Consider the following 14765-nt stretch of genomic DNA (forward strand, 5'->3'; position numbering starts at 1 on the left):
AAGCATCTTGGCTTATTCTTAGTGATTAGAAATAGGTATCTGAAGGACACAGTTAATTTCATCAAAAAGGTCTAAAATGGGTCGATGGAATTGTGTTCTGGAGCTACCCATTTGTCTCTATTGACTACAAAGACAAGCCAGTGTGTTGGTACAAGTATAAACAGCGGCAGTTTAAAAATCTTAAGGTAAATGAAATTTCTTTATTTCTGACTTTTCCCTCATTTGTATATTGCCATCCTTTTTCATGTGAAAAGGAATCAGTGAACTCAAAACAGATTTATCATAATGCCTTTAGCTGATTTTTGACTGCTCAATAGCTAATTATATCCACTTTAGCTCCTATAATACAATAACTTGTCACAGACTTGAAGTTTTGGGTGATAATTCTGTATTAGATAAGCACATTGTTCATTAAACTGAAGAAAATAAAACCAAAAAGCCATGTTATGCATGCTAACTTATGAATTTCCAGGGTAACAGACATTCTTCTACAGTCTTCAACATTGAACAGTGACAAAAATGGAAAAGATGAAGATTGCAATATCTTCTCTGATTTTATTTTAGATGCAATGAGAGAAATTTCAGCCTGGTCCTGCCTGCCCATCAATGTATGCACCTAAACATAAAGACAAAACTTTGTTGGTCACTTCACTTAACTGCAGTTTGCTAAAGTACTCCAAAGTTGCTAATGTGGTCCATCTGAAAAGCGTGCTTTGAAAGGATCCTGTAGTGTGGATGTAATATGCAGTGGAAGCTAAAAAATAGCACAATTTTGCCGTACTTGTATTGTATTTGTACATCTTCTTACAGATGTTGTGAACCCCCATAAAGCTTTGCAGGAACACGAGTGTTTTATTCATTGGCAAGCCCAAAGCTATGGCTAATGAACCCAGGCCAGCAATGCAGCTGCCCTCAGCTGAGCTGGGATATTCATGGAGAAGATATTTTTTGATGTGTGCAACATCTCTTTGCTGAGTGTGTTCAGAATTGGCACAGGTAGAAATAGCCAATGTTCAGCTATTTTCTGCTTTGATAGGAAATACTTGTGTTCAGTGAGTTTTTTTCTCTCACATATGACATCTATATTCTCAGTTTCTTACAGACTTCTTAAAAATTAGCTAACCAGAGTTACAAAAATACAGTAAAAGAAGTAATATTCATTTAAAAACCCTGCCTACCAGTCATCTTGTAGTGATATGGATAATTTAGAATTGTCAGATTAAATAAGGCAATGACACTCAAAGGATGTATAAGGTAAATTGGATGTATATATAATGAATTCCATTTCCATTCATTTCTCAGTGAGAATTTTTAAAGGAGAGAAAGTTATAATTATAGTCATGTTTTGAGTAAACACAATGAGACTGATTTCTTATTTATAAACCAACACTCATGTTTTGTTGTGCACATATGACTATACTGTTAATTTTTTTGTCTCAGAGAAGTGTGTTATAGTACTTTTATCATACATTTCTGTCATTATCCTGAACAAAAGCGTTGAAGATATTGTGGCTTCAAAACATTTTAAAAAGGCCACCCAAACAAGCAGCACACCCTTAAAAAAAAAAAAAAAAATCAAGAATTCTGATGTAAGAAATCTCTTTCTGTATTGGAGTAATATTTGGTGTAATTTATTGGTGTTTTTTTCTGAAAATTTCATTTTGCTACGGGTATGGTAATTATTTTTATTGTGAATGAACTCAGAATTGTTCAGATTGGCAAATGAGCGCTGTTCTAAATCTTAATAATGAAAGATCAATAAGTGATTCTAAAATTACTTGTGACAGATCTCAGCAATAACAGAGGAATATAGTTTTCAATTAATTTGTGTATTTCAGTGCTTTTATGTCAATGAGACTGATTATATGTTATGGCTGTGCAAAGAATTGATTTTTAATTTAGCTTCCAAATTAAGCAATATAAATAATTTTTTTTCTGAAAAACAAGTGTTTTGCGGTTGGAGTTTTATTTTTCCACTTTAGATCCGAGAATAATGAAAAAAAATCACTTAGTTTGAGACTAAGGTGTCTTGTGGCCACAAGTCACAAAATCACTTATTGATCTTTCATTATTAAGATTTAGAACAGCATTCATTTGCCAATCTGAACACTTCTGAGTTCATTCACAATAAAAATTATTACCATACCCATAGCAAAATGAAATATTCAGAAAAAAACCACCAATAAATTACCCCAAATATTACTCCAATACTGAAAGAGATTTCTTACATCAAAATTCTTGGATTTTTTTTTGTATAAACAGTTTTCTTGAAACACAGGTAAGAAAAAACAAAGAAGATGGACCAGATTCAGAAAAATCTGCTGGAGAAAGCCAAATATTTCTTTCTGAGTGTTATAACATCTATTTGTACTGTGCACCTTAGATTTAGTTTTCAGTTCAGCTTACAGGAATTTAATCTTAAACTTCTCTGATCCTAAATGCCAAGTTGTGAATGGTTTTGAAAAGAGGACAATTCTACCATAATTAAGAAAAGCCCCATCTCTTCTCTTCTCTTCTCTTCTCTTCTCTTCTCTTCTCTTCTCTTCTCTTCTCTTCTCTTCTCTTCTCTTCTCTTCTCTTCTCTTCTCTTCTCTTCTCTTCTCTTCTCTTCTCTTCTCTTCATTATTGTCAGAATATCTATAGCCCCAGGAGAAATTAATAATTTAAACTATGAAATAAACTGGTTTCACATTCCTACCCTCAATCAGAAAGAGAACAAACCTGAGTTCAGGCAAGAACCATAACAGGTGGGATGTGGAGCGTGTGAAGGCTGGGAAATTTATGGATAGGATATCCACATATTGGGGATACTCCATTTTATATGAGACATCACTGAGTCAGAGGGAGCAATAGCTTGATAATATGGGGTTCAGAAAACCTTTCCAGAACCACTGGATTTAGAAGCACAAATAAAATACAACAGAGTTAAAGCTAAAAATGCTCTCCCCATCTCTGCATTGTACCCTGAAGTTAAGATGCTAACCCAGGATCTGTGAGAAAGCTGGGAATTGACTCGTGTACTGCCATATTTTGTATGAATGTCAGGAACAACAGATTAAACAGGCATAATAATAGTCCTTCATTTGTGTGTATGTAATGAAACTTTGAAAATTCTGGTAATGAGCACATTTGGCTTGCGTTCACATCATCTTGAAGGGACTGAAAATACATTTTGTGGAAGAATTTATACTTTGTCAAATTATCATCATCATCACCATCATCTCTACATGTCTTCTCATCTGACATCAGCCTTAGCTGCAGTCCTTCAATGGATGAAGACGGAGCAGAAATAAAAGATACCATTTGCCACGCTTAGCACAATAAGGGTGTTTGATATGGAGTATGTTTCATTTTGCATCATGTTACTTAATTACTGCAGTTACAGGAAAGGGGGGAAGAAATATTTCTAGTTTGTCAAATGCATCAAGTGTTGGACTTACAAAATAAATACATTTGACTTTAAGAATTGAACAGCTTAAATGCAGATTCAGGGGAAATAAAAAAAGAAAAAGAAGATACCGATGCATTGCAAATTTGGAACATGACTGTATGAAAAAGGGCAATTTGCAAATACAGCAGCGGTTCCCTGTATTCCTATGCTTATGGGCTGTAGTGACTTCCTTAACTTTCTTTGGACAGATTTTGTCTTCTTTGTCATGTACCTCAGTGTTTTGTAGACTGAAGAAAGGGGCATCAATCAGAATTACATCAGATCTTATTTCCTGCCATGTTATTACTTTACCTCCTCAATATAAAAGTCTTCTTTCTCTCTGTCCCACCTTCACATGTACAGTTACACATAGAAAATTAAGAATAAATGAGTTTTCATAATCTGATGGTTTCAGTTTGTGGATGAGATTAGAACCTAAACTAAATCCAAATTAATAAGAGGAAACAAGAGGCCATTTTAACCCATTAGTGTCACATAAACTTTTTTTGAAAGAAGGAACATGAATGATGTGAATTATATTTGTTTAAACTAAAGTAACTCTTGATTATGTAGTTTTGAAATTTCTAGGGAAGTCATGAAAGTGTTTTACTGAGACCCTAAAATTTCTTGGAGAGGAAGTGTGCATGCGCAGTACTATCAGAGGTTTCTTTCTGTAAGTCTCAGAAAGAGGATTTCAAAGGACATTTTTCACAATCAAGTTCAATTATCTGCTATTTCTGACTACGTTGTTTCAATAATTTTTACGATTTGGACATCAACATTTAAATCAACTTTTCTTCCCAGAGTTGCTCAATATTTTCTTCCCAAAGATCCTCATTCCAAATGGATGCATTTTAGAGCTTCTCTTAGCTGTTAAGTGTTATGATCTCTTTCTACTGAAATGGGATACAGTATTAGCCACATCCAAGTTTTTTGTCTACTCTCCTTACATATTAATCTTTATGTTATTTTGACATTGCTTTAAAATTAAGCTCTGAATTAACTTTTTGAATATATGTCTTCATTTTTGTATTCAAGCTTCAAGTTGCTTCCTGTAGTTATTGACCTATTAGCTATGTATTGACTCAAGAAAGGATAAAACTTATCCATTCAAAGACCTCATGATGTAAATTTGAGTGAAATATTTTCTTTCACTCCACTATGTAGTTAGATAAAGCTGTCCATTAAGAAGTGTATTAACACAAGTATTTTCATCAATCTTTTCATCAAAAGTTTACCCTGGTTCTTAATTGAGGCCATTCACCACAGTAGGCAACCATTGATTTAGCAATTATCTTGGGATGTCTCATGCAGAGAACAATTTTTGAAACATGCCATAAGAATTTTGCCAAAAGACAAGTAGTTATCCTCTCCAAAGCTGATCATTTTTTGTTGCATTTGCAGAGCCCAGGTAGATTCTCTCCCTGCTTTTTTCCCCTTCAACTTCCTATGCAAAAAAAAAATACAATTCTTAACCCTTCAGCACTGAGTTTCCTACTCCCTACAGCTATTCTAATTCAGATAGTAGCCTTTATATTATTTTTATGGAGCAATGTCTTTTGCTAAGACCTTTAAAAGTGATTTTCTGTGATGAATGTAGATTGAATTTTCTGTCCTATATTTCCATACCTGAAACTGATCAAAATGTTTCAGAAGACACATACTCTTCTGCTATTTTGAATCTGGAGATGTCTGTATGTAATGAGCCCCTCTTTTTCTGTCTAGAGCTTTGTAGTAATGTCTATGATTGCAGACTTATTTTGTCTTGAAAAGCACAGCCTTTTCTACATTTGAACTCCATTATGTTTTAGAAACCTAAAGATTGTTCCTCAAAAGATCCAATCCAGAAACTGCTTGTTGGACAGTCAACTCTCAACTGGCGAGAGAGTTCAACCTATGACAAGACACAACTGCTTTCTTCAGAAACCGTTGCCTGGAAAAAATGTGATTACTGGGGTGCATTCACTTGTCACACTGCTTAGAGGTTGGAGCTTCCTGGTGGAAGGCAATATACATAGGTTTAATCTCTCCCTAGATAATTTATGCACATCACATTTAGTGTAGGATTAAAACAAAATAATAATGCCAACAACATTATTCACCCACTATGAAGCCTATCCAAAGCTAACATTTTTAGCTGGGTGCGTTGGATATCACTGTTAGCCCCAGCTAAGCTATCGTTTCATTGGGAGGCAGTTTACTTGAGATATGAAAGCTGTTGATTTAAGCTTGTTGGAGTTGAAGGGAAAGACATAATTCTCTGCAACATATTTGTATAGTGAGCTACATTCAAAGGGTAGCATTAGATGTGCTTTAAAAAAGTTGAGAGCCCTTCTTCATTATTTATGGGTTTAGCCTAAGGAAAGAATTTAGCACCTGAATCCAAAATGCTTAGTGAAGTCTCTTTAGATTAAAAAAAAAAAAAAAAAAAAAAAAAGGAAAACTGATTGGTCAAACCCTTCATGTAAACTCTATTTCCCTCCAGGCCTTCATCCTAAGAATGTGTGACCCATAAATAGTTAAGCCTTGACAAGTTTAGTGACTCTCTGTATCAGCAGTAATGTTGACTGCATCTTCACCCCTGCAACAGCTGGTGACACCTCCTACTTGCAACAGCCAGGGAACAGCTCTTCAGCTCTAAGGACCACTGATATAGACGGGCCACAGCCATGGAATATTCTTAGCCTTGGGCCTGTGCCTGGGACAGTATCCTTGGATCCAAAGATATAGTAATGAGTTTCGATTTTCTTTATATTTCAGTTAATATGTTTGAACTAATGAAAGAATGTTGAAGCCCATTATGTTGTTTTCAGAGCTTGTTACTGAGGCCATCTGTTAAAGGTTCTGAGGTGTCATAGACAGGACTTTTAGGTGTATTCAAGGTGGAAGACTTGCTGGATTAGTGCTGGAGGAGGTAGAAGGTTTGCAGGGTGGAGAGAACTCTGGGTGGGAAATGGCCCTTGGTTCTTGCAATGCCAAGCATTTTCCAGAACAATTAGGGGGCACATGTGAAAACCATGCCATAGAGTATGTCAATTATTAAGCAGAATGAATGGTTGAGTTCAGGGTTTGAGCTTGCTTTCTAGTCCTACTTTATTCAGCAGTGTAGACATAGACAAATGAGATAAGGTTTTACTACTGGGTTATTTTCCCGTAATCCAAAAAGTGTTCAAACATGAGTAGGTAAGGAGATAGAAGCAGATAACATCAGGCTGGTTTCAATAACAAAGACTGGGCAAAGGTAGCAAAAAAGGCTTGGTTTCCCCATTCACAGCTGAAGTAAACTATTCTTTTACCCTCTACTACACATACATGTTTAGCAGATTTTTTTTAGAATGGGAATGCTGTAGGGACACCAGAGCAGAAATGGAAATTAGAAGAGGAAACCAGATCACAGAGGTGCAAAAAGAGAACTATGAATGTGTTATAAACCCAGAACAACAGAAGTAAGTAAACAGAAGATTTAAACAGGACTTTCATAAATACAACAGATTGCAATGACACCTTCATCCTAGGCCCACAGTAGATCTTTGGAAGGTCTATTGACGTCAATCCTATGGTATCACATTTTTTTCGGTATTTGTTTTAAATAGCAGTTCCAAGGAATAAATTAGTCTAGAGATAAGTCAGTAAAACAGAACAGCTTCTACACAGATACATTCAAAATATAAGCATGGAAATATTGCCATTTATTTCATTCTTTATAGATTTTTTATATTATCACTTAATTCTAAGTCATAATTTTGTATCTTTCAAATTTACAATTCCTACCATTAGTATCATTTGTGAGTCTTTGACTGAAAATTACTGTAGTCAATTTTTTAAGGGCAACAGAACAACAAGAGATTTTGCAGTTGGCAGGTTTCTGAAACAAATAATATGATACATAAAGAAAAAAAATCTAATTATATTAATTTCAATTAATTGTAACTATATTACAATTTAGTTGTAATAATGTTTTTAAAATACAGAACACTGATGTTACTTCTTGAAAAAATCTCTTTTGTTGTAATTTTCCTCACAACACTCCATGCTGATGGTTTGTGATGCATTTATTTAAAGGAATGTTAAATCACTTTTTAAAACATTATAGGTGATCATCACGTTACACACTTATACTATTTATTTCAATTAGACAAATTTAATGCTGTGACTGCATCCTCAGCCAAGTGCATTGACTGCAGTAGAAATGTGGATCTGTAAAGGGCTGAACTGGTAGGTCATTCTCCATGCAGTGCTTTTACCTTTCAGTTCCAGTATGATTTTTGAGACTTAGAATGAGAGGTACTTCACAGAATAATGGCCTGAAGTGAAGAAGAGCTGATCAAGCCTTTTGTCATTGAAAAGTAAATCACTGGCCTGCTGGTTTTCGAATCTCATGGATATGGCTTTATAGTGTCTCTCTGAGAAATGTTATTTCTAATTTTTCAAGAGGATAAGCAAATCTGTAAGAAATGTTTGCAGAGAAATCAAAATCCCAGGCTAGGAAGGAGGGATAAGATATAACTGTAACACACTTGATTCCTTTGATGATCCCCCACTATAACTCTCTCTTACTTCTGGCAGGAGCACTGACCTATTATTTTTTAGTGAATAGATAGCCATATCAAGCTGCAAAGGTACTGAATCAAGTACATTATTTACTAGCAAAGATGACAGTGGAAAAAGCTTGAATGACAGCTCTAGAATGACAGCTCTAGGCTCTGCATTACCATCTAAAGATGAAAATCTGAGGACAAATCTATGATAAGGGCTTTGTACCTTAAGGACTTCTCTTTCAGAACAAAGCCCAAAGGGCTGCAATCATGTACTGATGAGCCTGAGAAATCCACATCTCCTTCGTGACTAGGAGAAAAGATGCTGTGCTGCATCTTCCAATGGCCAGTTACAAGCACAAATCCCAATAAACTTGACTTAAGTAGACTGTGTGTATACTGTAATAAAAGGTTTTTAAAATGTCTTGCTTAAAAAGATCTCTGATTTGCATAGATGAGGTGATGATGATCAGCCTTAGCCACACAGTCCAGTAATTTATTAAGAGTATGGATTTTGTCCAGATTCTGCTTGCTACTATTTTGTGAGTTGCTGTCCTGGAGACTCTAAATCCTGAGGAAACTAAATTAATTTCCTCAACTGTCTACAGTTCTCTACCTCATTCAACAGTGACAAATATTGATCCTATGCACTATAAAACCACGTTTTTTTGGTTTTGTTTTATTTTTATATGAAAGAACTCCATCCTGGAACTAATCAGCTTGCTGCTAGAGTTGTTTGGGTGTTTTGGTTTTGTTTTTTTTTTTTTTTTTTTTTGTTTGGGTTTTTTTGTTTGTTTTTTTTTTTTGTTTGTTTGTTTGGTTTTTTTTGTTTGCTTGTTTGGGTTTTTTGGGGTTTTTTTTTGTTTTTTTTTGGGGGGGGGTTTGTGTTTTTTTGTTTTTTTTCTTTTTTTTGGTTGGGCTTATGTGATATTTTGAGATAGAAAGAGAGACTGCCTTGTACTGTAATCAGGCACTCTCTACAGGTGGTATTATTTGACAGTGAAACTTGGAAAACCTTTCTCTGTCCTTGCATCTTAAAAGGCAGGGAACATGTTCAGATGAAGTATACAAATATGATTGTGGATGAAGCGAGAAGGGCAAAATGCGCTGACAAGGACTGGATGGGGTTGCTCTAAGTTTTGGTGATGACATTTGCTTTGCATTAATCCTTTTCACCAAGGAAAGAACATACTTCATACAACAGATTGATTCAGGGTGTTTGGGAGACTGTGAATCCCTCGTCAAGACAAGTGTGAATCATTTTTGTGAGAGGAATAAATAGGAAAGGGACAGCTGAGCATCAGAAAAATGTTTCTCTGAGAGGCAGAGAGCCACATTCAACGTTGTCCTCCTCTGTGTTATTTAGAGCAGAAATTAAAATGTTGGTCTCATTCTGGATTTAAGAGCAGAAATACCATTTTGAGAAACAACAATGAAGTTAAATTGGTATTATGTATAATTGTGTAAATAAGCCTGGTTATGCAGTAGCTGTAGTTTAAGTAACTGCCATATTTCCAAGTTACTGGGAATGAATATCTGAATGTAGATATTTTCCATGATGACGTAAATATTTCATGCCTAATTTTCAAGTAGTTGTGGTAAAATGACTGACATTTTTCCTGCTGATGTGACTGGATTCTTGTAGCATTCTTTTGTTAGCTGGTAAATCAGCTGAACAATCCATCATGCATCACAGGTTTTTGGTCATACCCAAAGAAAGCATTTCAATGGATGTCTCTCAGTAAAAAAGGAGTGGCCATCTTGACTTCAGAAATGTAAGGCAAAGCTTTTGTTTGTTTCTTCAGTAAGATAAGTACATTCTACAAATAGTCTTGATTTTTGCCTCAAAGATAATAAATTTACCATTATCTTCTAGAAGTTTCTTATTTTGTAATTTAAATTTGAATTTCATTTTTAAGGAAAAAGTGTAAGGGATCAGTAACAGATGAACCCATATTTATTGAAGAAAATTTTGAAAACTATAAAAACAATAATTTATATCCAAATAGTGCCTGATTTTTCTGCTTAACAAGTATCAAGATCGATTCCCAAAGTTGTAATTTCTATCACTATAAACTATATTAATGAAATAATTATATATTATAAAATTGGTGAATGTAAATCTTCATGTTTACCTCTATTATTTTATGGTATAACTTTTTATAAGTATATTTTCTAATATGGTAATGGAGCTTGGTAATCATCAAAATAGCACTGTGCCAGATGGGTAATTAATGAAACAAACAAAACCAAACAAAAAAAAAAAAAAAAAAAAAAAAAAAAAAAAAAAAAAACCAAACCAAAGAACCAAACAAAAATCAAACTAAGGGACAGGTGCTTGGATAGAAACATCTATGAAATAAATGTTTACATAGTACTGAATTTGAATAAACAATTCAAAACCATTTAAAAATTTTTGTTTATGAAGTATTTCCACACAATAAAAGCTCACACTTGTGGGTGAATGAATGTTGAAAAACTGCAGATGAAATTCAATTCAAGACTGATAATAGCATAGAAATGCACATAGAAAGAAAAACCAATCTTAGCTATAGATACAATCACATGCATCAGTGTAACTGTTTCCACATGAAAAGAGATCTGGGAGGTTTCTGTGGTCAGTTCCTGATAATCTGAGCTTGGTATAGAGCAAAGCAGGGAACATAAATATACTAATGTGTAAAAGTGAAGTGTAAAAGTGGTATATGCAGATAGCAATTATTTTGTTAATTTCTGAAAATACAAACACATAAATACAATACAAACACATAAAACTGCCAAAACTGTAAAGAGCATGGAGAAGGGTGTATGGCATCATGAGGTAAAAAACTGCTTAGGACAATGGAAAATTAAATTAAGATTTTTTTTGTATTTCAAATTCTGATTGCTTTCCCTTCAGATATGTTATTTCCAGAGCATGTGCTTGGCATATTTTTATCAAAAGGACAAATAATTTAGTATATTCCAGGGTGATCTTCAGGATTGTATATATTTTTTTCTAAAAAAATGTTTGAAAACTAGACACTAAATTTAGTCTTAACTATCCACCTTAGCTACGCCATCTAGTCAACTGGGAAAAATAGACGCTACAGAAAAGGTTGAGTTCCCCTTAATATAGTAATCCAAAATTGCTCCAGTGAGTTGTCCTTGAGGTGTCTAATTTCATCCATCAATTCTAAAGATGGCTTAGTGTGTCTAACTCAGCTACAGAAATGTACTACTGGTATTTCTGCCATACCTGTTTCTGCCACCTCTTTGGCCTACAGCACTGTCCTGAAGAAATCTTCTATAATGATGGAAAGTTGATCAGCTTTCACGTCACTTCTGAGATAGCTAACTTGACTGTTGGCCATTATTTTATCCTATAAGCCTTTAACTGAGGAGCAATCAACTTGTTAGCAGTTTATAAAAGAAAAGCCTGGAAAAGCCCCAAAACAATCAGTTAGGGCTACTGATTGAACAAACTTCTAGCCCAAGCACTAGCAACGAGGGAGGAGAGTTTGCATACTGTATCACTGCCTACCTCTCTGCAATGTACACTTACTGCAAAGCTTCTGCTGTTCCAAGAGTAGTTAGTAATTACAGAAGAAAACAAATTTTCGGTGGAATGTGATGATTTGAATGGAATGGGAACACATGAAATGCTAATAATATCTAAGAGGTCATGAGTTAGTGAAATTAAGTTTCCGTTTCCTTGCAGATCATGCTGATTTCCTACCCTTGAAAAAATCAGAATGCTTAAATCTGACAGCAACGAATTGTTTGTAAAGATGCAATTAAGGTTCAAAGCCAGCTGTAGCCAAAATATTGCAGTGTATATGTTTATAGGAATTTTCTGCATGATTTTATCAGTTGAGCCTGTAGTATTTCCAGTTTTATTGTTACCTGAGAAATCTATTTCCAGTATAGTTTGCTCATGACAGTGCTCACCCATTGTAAGCACATAAGATTTGTCCTTCAGACACTGCATAACCTTCCTGTCAGTTTTTGGGATGATTTAATAAAATCATTGTTGACTTTAGCATGCTTAATGGTCTGGAAAATTTTTGTATTAACAATTTGCATATTCCTAATGAAAGCACTGTGAGGTATTTTACTGTCAGCTGTTTGCCAGTCAGAAATATCACCTTGCAACATTTGGACAGAAAAGTTTGGGTTTTTTTCCATGTGCCCTGATTATATGTTTTTTCTTCTTGCTATTTTTTGCTTAGCATTGAGGCTGATGGGAAATGATGTGCATAAATAAGCCTTTTCTTTTATATTTTTGCATAAGACAGTAAGGTGGCAAACTTGAACCTTATATGTTTAATAGCACAAGTCCAACTTAAAAATACAGGAATTTGATGTGGTTCAGTGAAAGCATACTCATATATTAAAGGAGAAAAATAAAGGTATCAGGACTAAGTGCAGATTTAGATACAGAAGACTATTCAGTAGAGTTAATGAACATTACCCTTTTATTCTTAAGCGCTGAATGTAAGAGTTATTTTATTCCAGGCCATTATTATTGTCTGTATCCAGCATAAACTGTGGAAAATATACAGTGATTTGCATTTTATAAAAGAAAAGTTATGTTTGTGTTAGAATTAGAAATATGAAATATCTAGTAATTTCACTCTTGGAGTGTCCCTGTTGGTATGGCAACTATTATATTTGGTTTTTATTAAGTAGGAAAGATTATCTTTCATCTTAACAAATGTCTTGCACTTTACTTTCTAATGAGACAAAATTCCTTCCACAGCAAATTTGGTTGTAAGTTTTGTCAGTAGAAGCCTGCCCTATTTAACATTGTTCTTTCTGGACCTTCTCTGTCTTGAGGTTATTACAGAATGCTATAGTTTTGTTTTGTTTTTTGGGTGGTTTTTTTTTTTTTTTTGTCACATTATTAGTACTGTGTCAGTACATATGACATTAACACTGGAGTTAGAGAAAGCAAAAAAAGAAAATAATTTTTTTTTCTTCCAAAAAGCTAGTGCACCATCCTGAATTCAGAACTAAAATCTGGGCACTCAGCAGAACAGAAGAGGATCATTCTGAGGAACCAGATTATTGCCAAGTTCAAATCAATCAAAATAATTTGAAATAACATACATGCCAGATTTTTCCTTATGGAAATGTTTTTCTTTTCCAAGGTGAGACCTGTTCATGCTCTACTTACTAATATTTTTTTAATCTTTTTGCCTCTTCTCTCAAATTAATACCCAAAACATGAGACAATTGTACAAACAGAAAAGGTCTGTCTTCACATCGCCTGTTGCAATTAATTTTCCACATATGCATAGATAATAACTGAAGAAGGGAATTCACCTTTACCGTGGTTCTTCACAGGGGTGAATTTTAGTTGCAGAACACTTAGTTTCCTTCTCTATAGCAAGAATTTATGTTATTTATATGAAGAGAAGCAACTGCATGCAGATATTAATGTTTTAGGCAATAACCTGGCATGTACAAAGGACAAGTGAGTTCAGAAAAGTCTCCACATTTTCAGTAAATACCAGACAGGTTCTTGAATCTAAGGATCCCTTTTCAGGCTGATTATCCACAACCTCCCAATGTTCAGTACTTTGTCAATAGTCCATCACATGGCTGGGTGGCATAGCTCATGCTGAGTTTCTTCATCTTCTAAGATCAGGATAGTTAAACCTTTCCCGGGATCTTTATTTTCTTAATTTTTTAGGAGTTTTCTCTGAACACCAGACATTCCCACTTCTTTTTCAGGCATTTTTTTTTCATACCCATATAACTGATGTATGGCCACCAATCTTCAACTTCCTATCATGTAAATAAAATATCCATTGAAAAAACAGACTGATCCAAATCTGTTTTCTCTCAGGTCCTGTGTTAAACAGACAACTACCCTTAGTTGAATTAAGTTACCCTTAATTGAATTCTAATAATTTCTTTCTGTCCTTGACATCTGTACAACATACTGAAATACATGTGCTTAACAAGCATGGCCATGAAGAAAAGGTGGTTGACAAGTGTTTTCTTCTCCTTCCAAGGAAAAGGACAGGCAAGGGAGGAGCATAATTTGCCATGCCTCTCTTCAGAAGGAAGTTTACAGCTTTAGTTTTGAGTTAAAGAGCCAGTTAAACAGCTGAAAGACATGGAGTCCATAGCTCTGCCTGTTGTCTTGGGGGGTGCGTGTGTGTGTGTGTGTGTGTGTGTGTTTGTGTACCTGTTACAAAAGAACAGTGCTTGTTTTAAAAGCCTTTGGTTCTGTCACATATTTCCTAAACTGGACACACAGGTAGTTTCAATAAGAAATAATAGCTGTCTTCAAAATATTCAGTTGCTTAGCTTTTGATGAACTACAACATCAATTTTTCCTCTGTTTTTCTGAAAATGATTATTAGCAAAACTGAAAGCGAAAAATGAGACTGTGACAAATAAGGTCAGACTTGCTCCTAAATATAATTTGCTCTTAGCATGCTGGTATTACTGTTATGACTATTATGACGTTTCTATGAATAAATAGTTCATATTATAAGAAGATCTATTTCCATTCCAAGTGGTACTTTTTCATTTTTTCCCTAGAAATATTCAGCCAGAACATGATTTACAAGTACTACTTAGTTTTTATGTTGCAGGGTCTTTTTTTCTGTTATATATTTACATGCACACATTCATACATGTATAAGCATACATATATTCATGTATAATTTTCTACAGTTTGAATTGGCAAATTTGAATTATGAAATCATATAACTGCTGCAAATAGAGCAAGCAATTCTTTTTGCATCAAGAAAGACTCAATATACAAATTTATGATGATTATAAGAACATTCCTTTACAGTGAA

At 34.4% G+C, this 14765-nt stretch overlaps 1 long non-coding RNA gene across 1 annotated transcript; it reads left to right on the forward strand.

Annotated features, from left to right (window-relative positions):
- Positions 1–6757: 6757 nt before the first annotated feature.
- Positions 6758–11914, forward strand: LOC128787996 (uncharacterized). The gene is made up of 3 exons (XR_008430925.1): positions 6758–6876; positions 9662–9740; positions 11666–11914. It is a non-coding gene; the product is annotated as an uncharacterized LOC128787996 (long non-coding RNA).
- The last annotated feature ends 2851 nt before the right edge of the window (positions 11915–14765 follow it).

The sequence above is a fragment of the Vidua chalybeata genome, chromosome 5, assembly GCF_026979565.1.
Source record: "Vidua chalybeata isolate OUT-0048 chromosome 5, bVidCha1 merged haplotype, whole genome shotgun sequence".
NCBI lineage: Eukaryota > Metazoa > Chordata > Aves > Passeriformes > Viduidae > Vidua > Vidua chalybeata.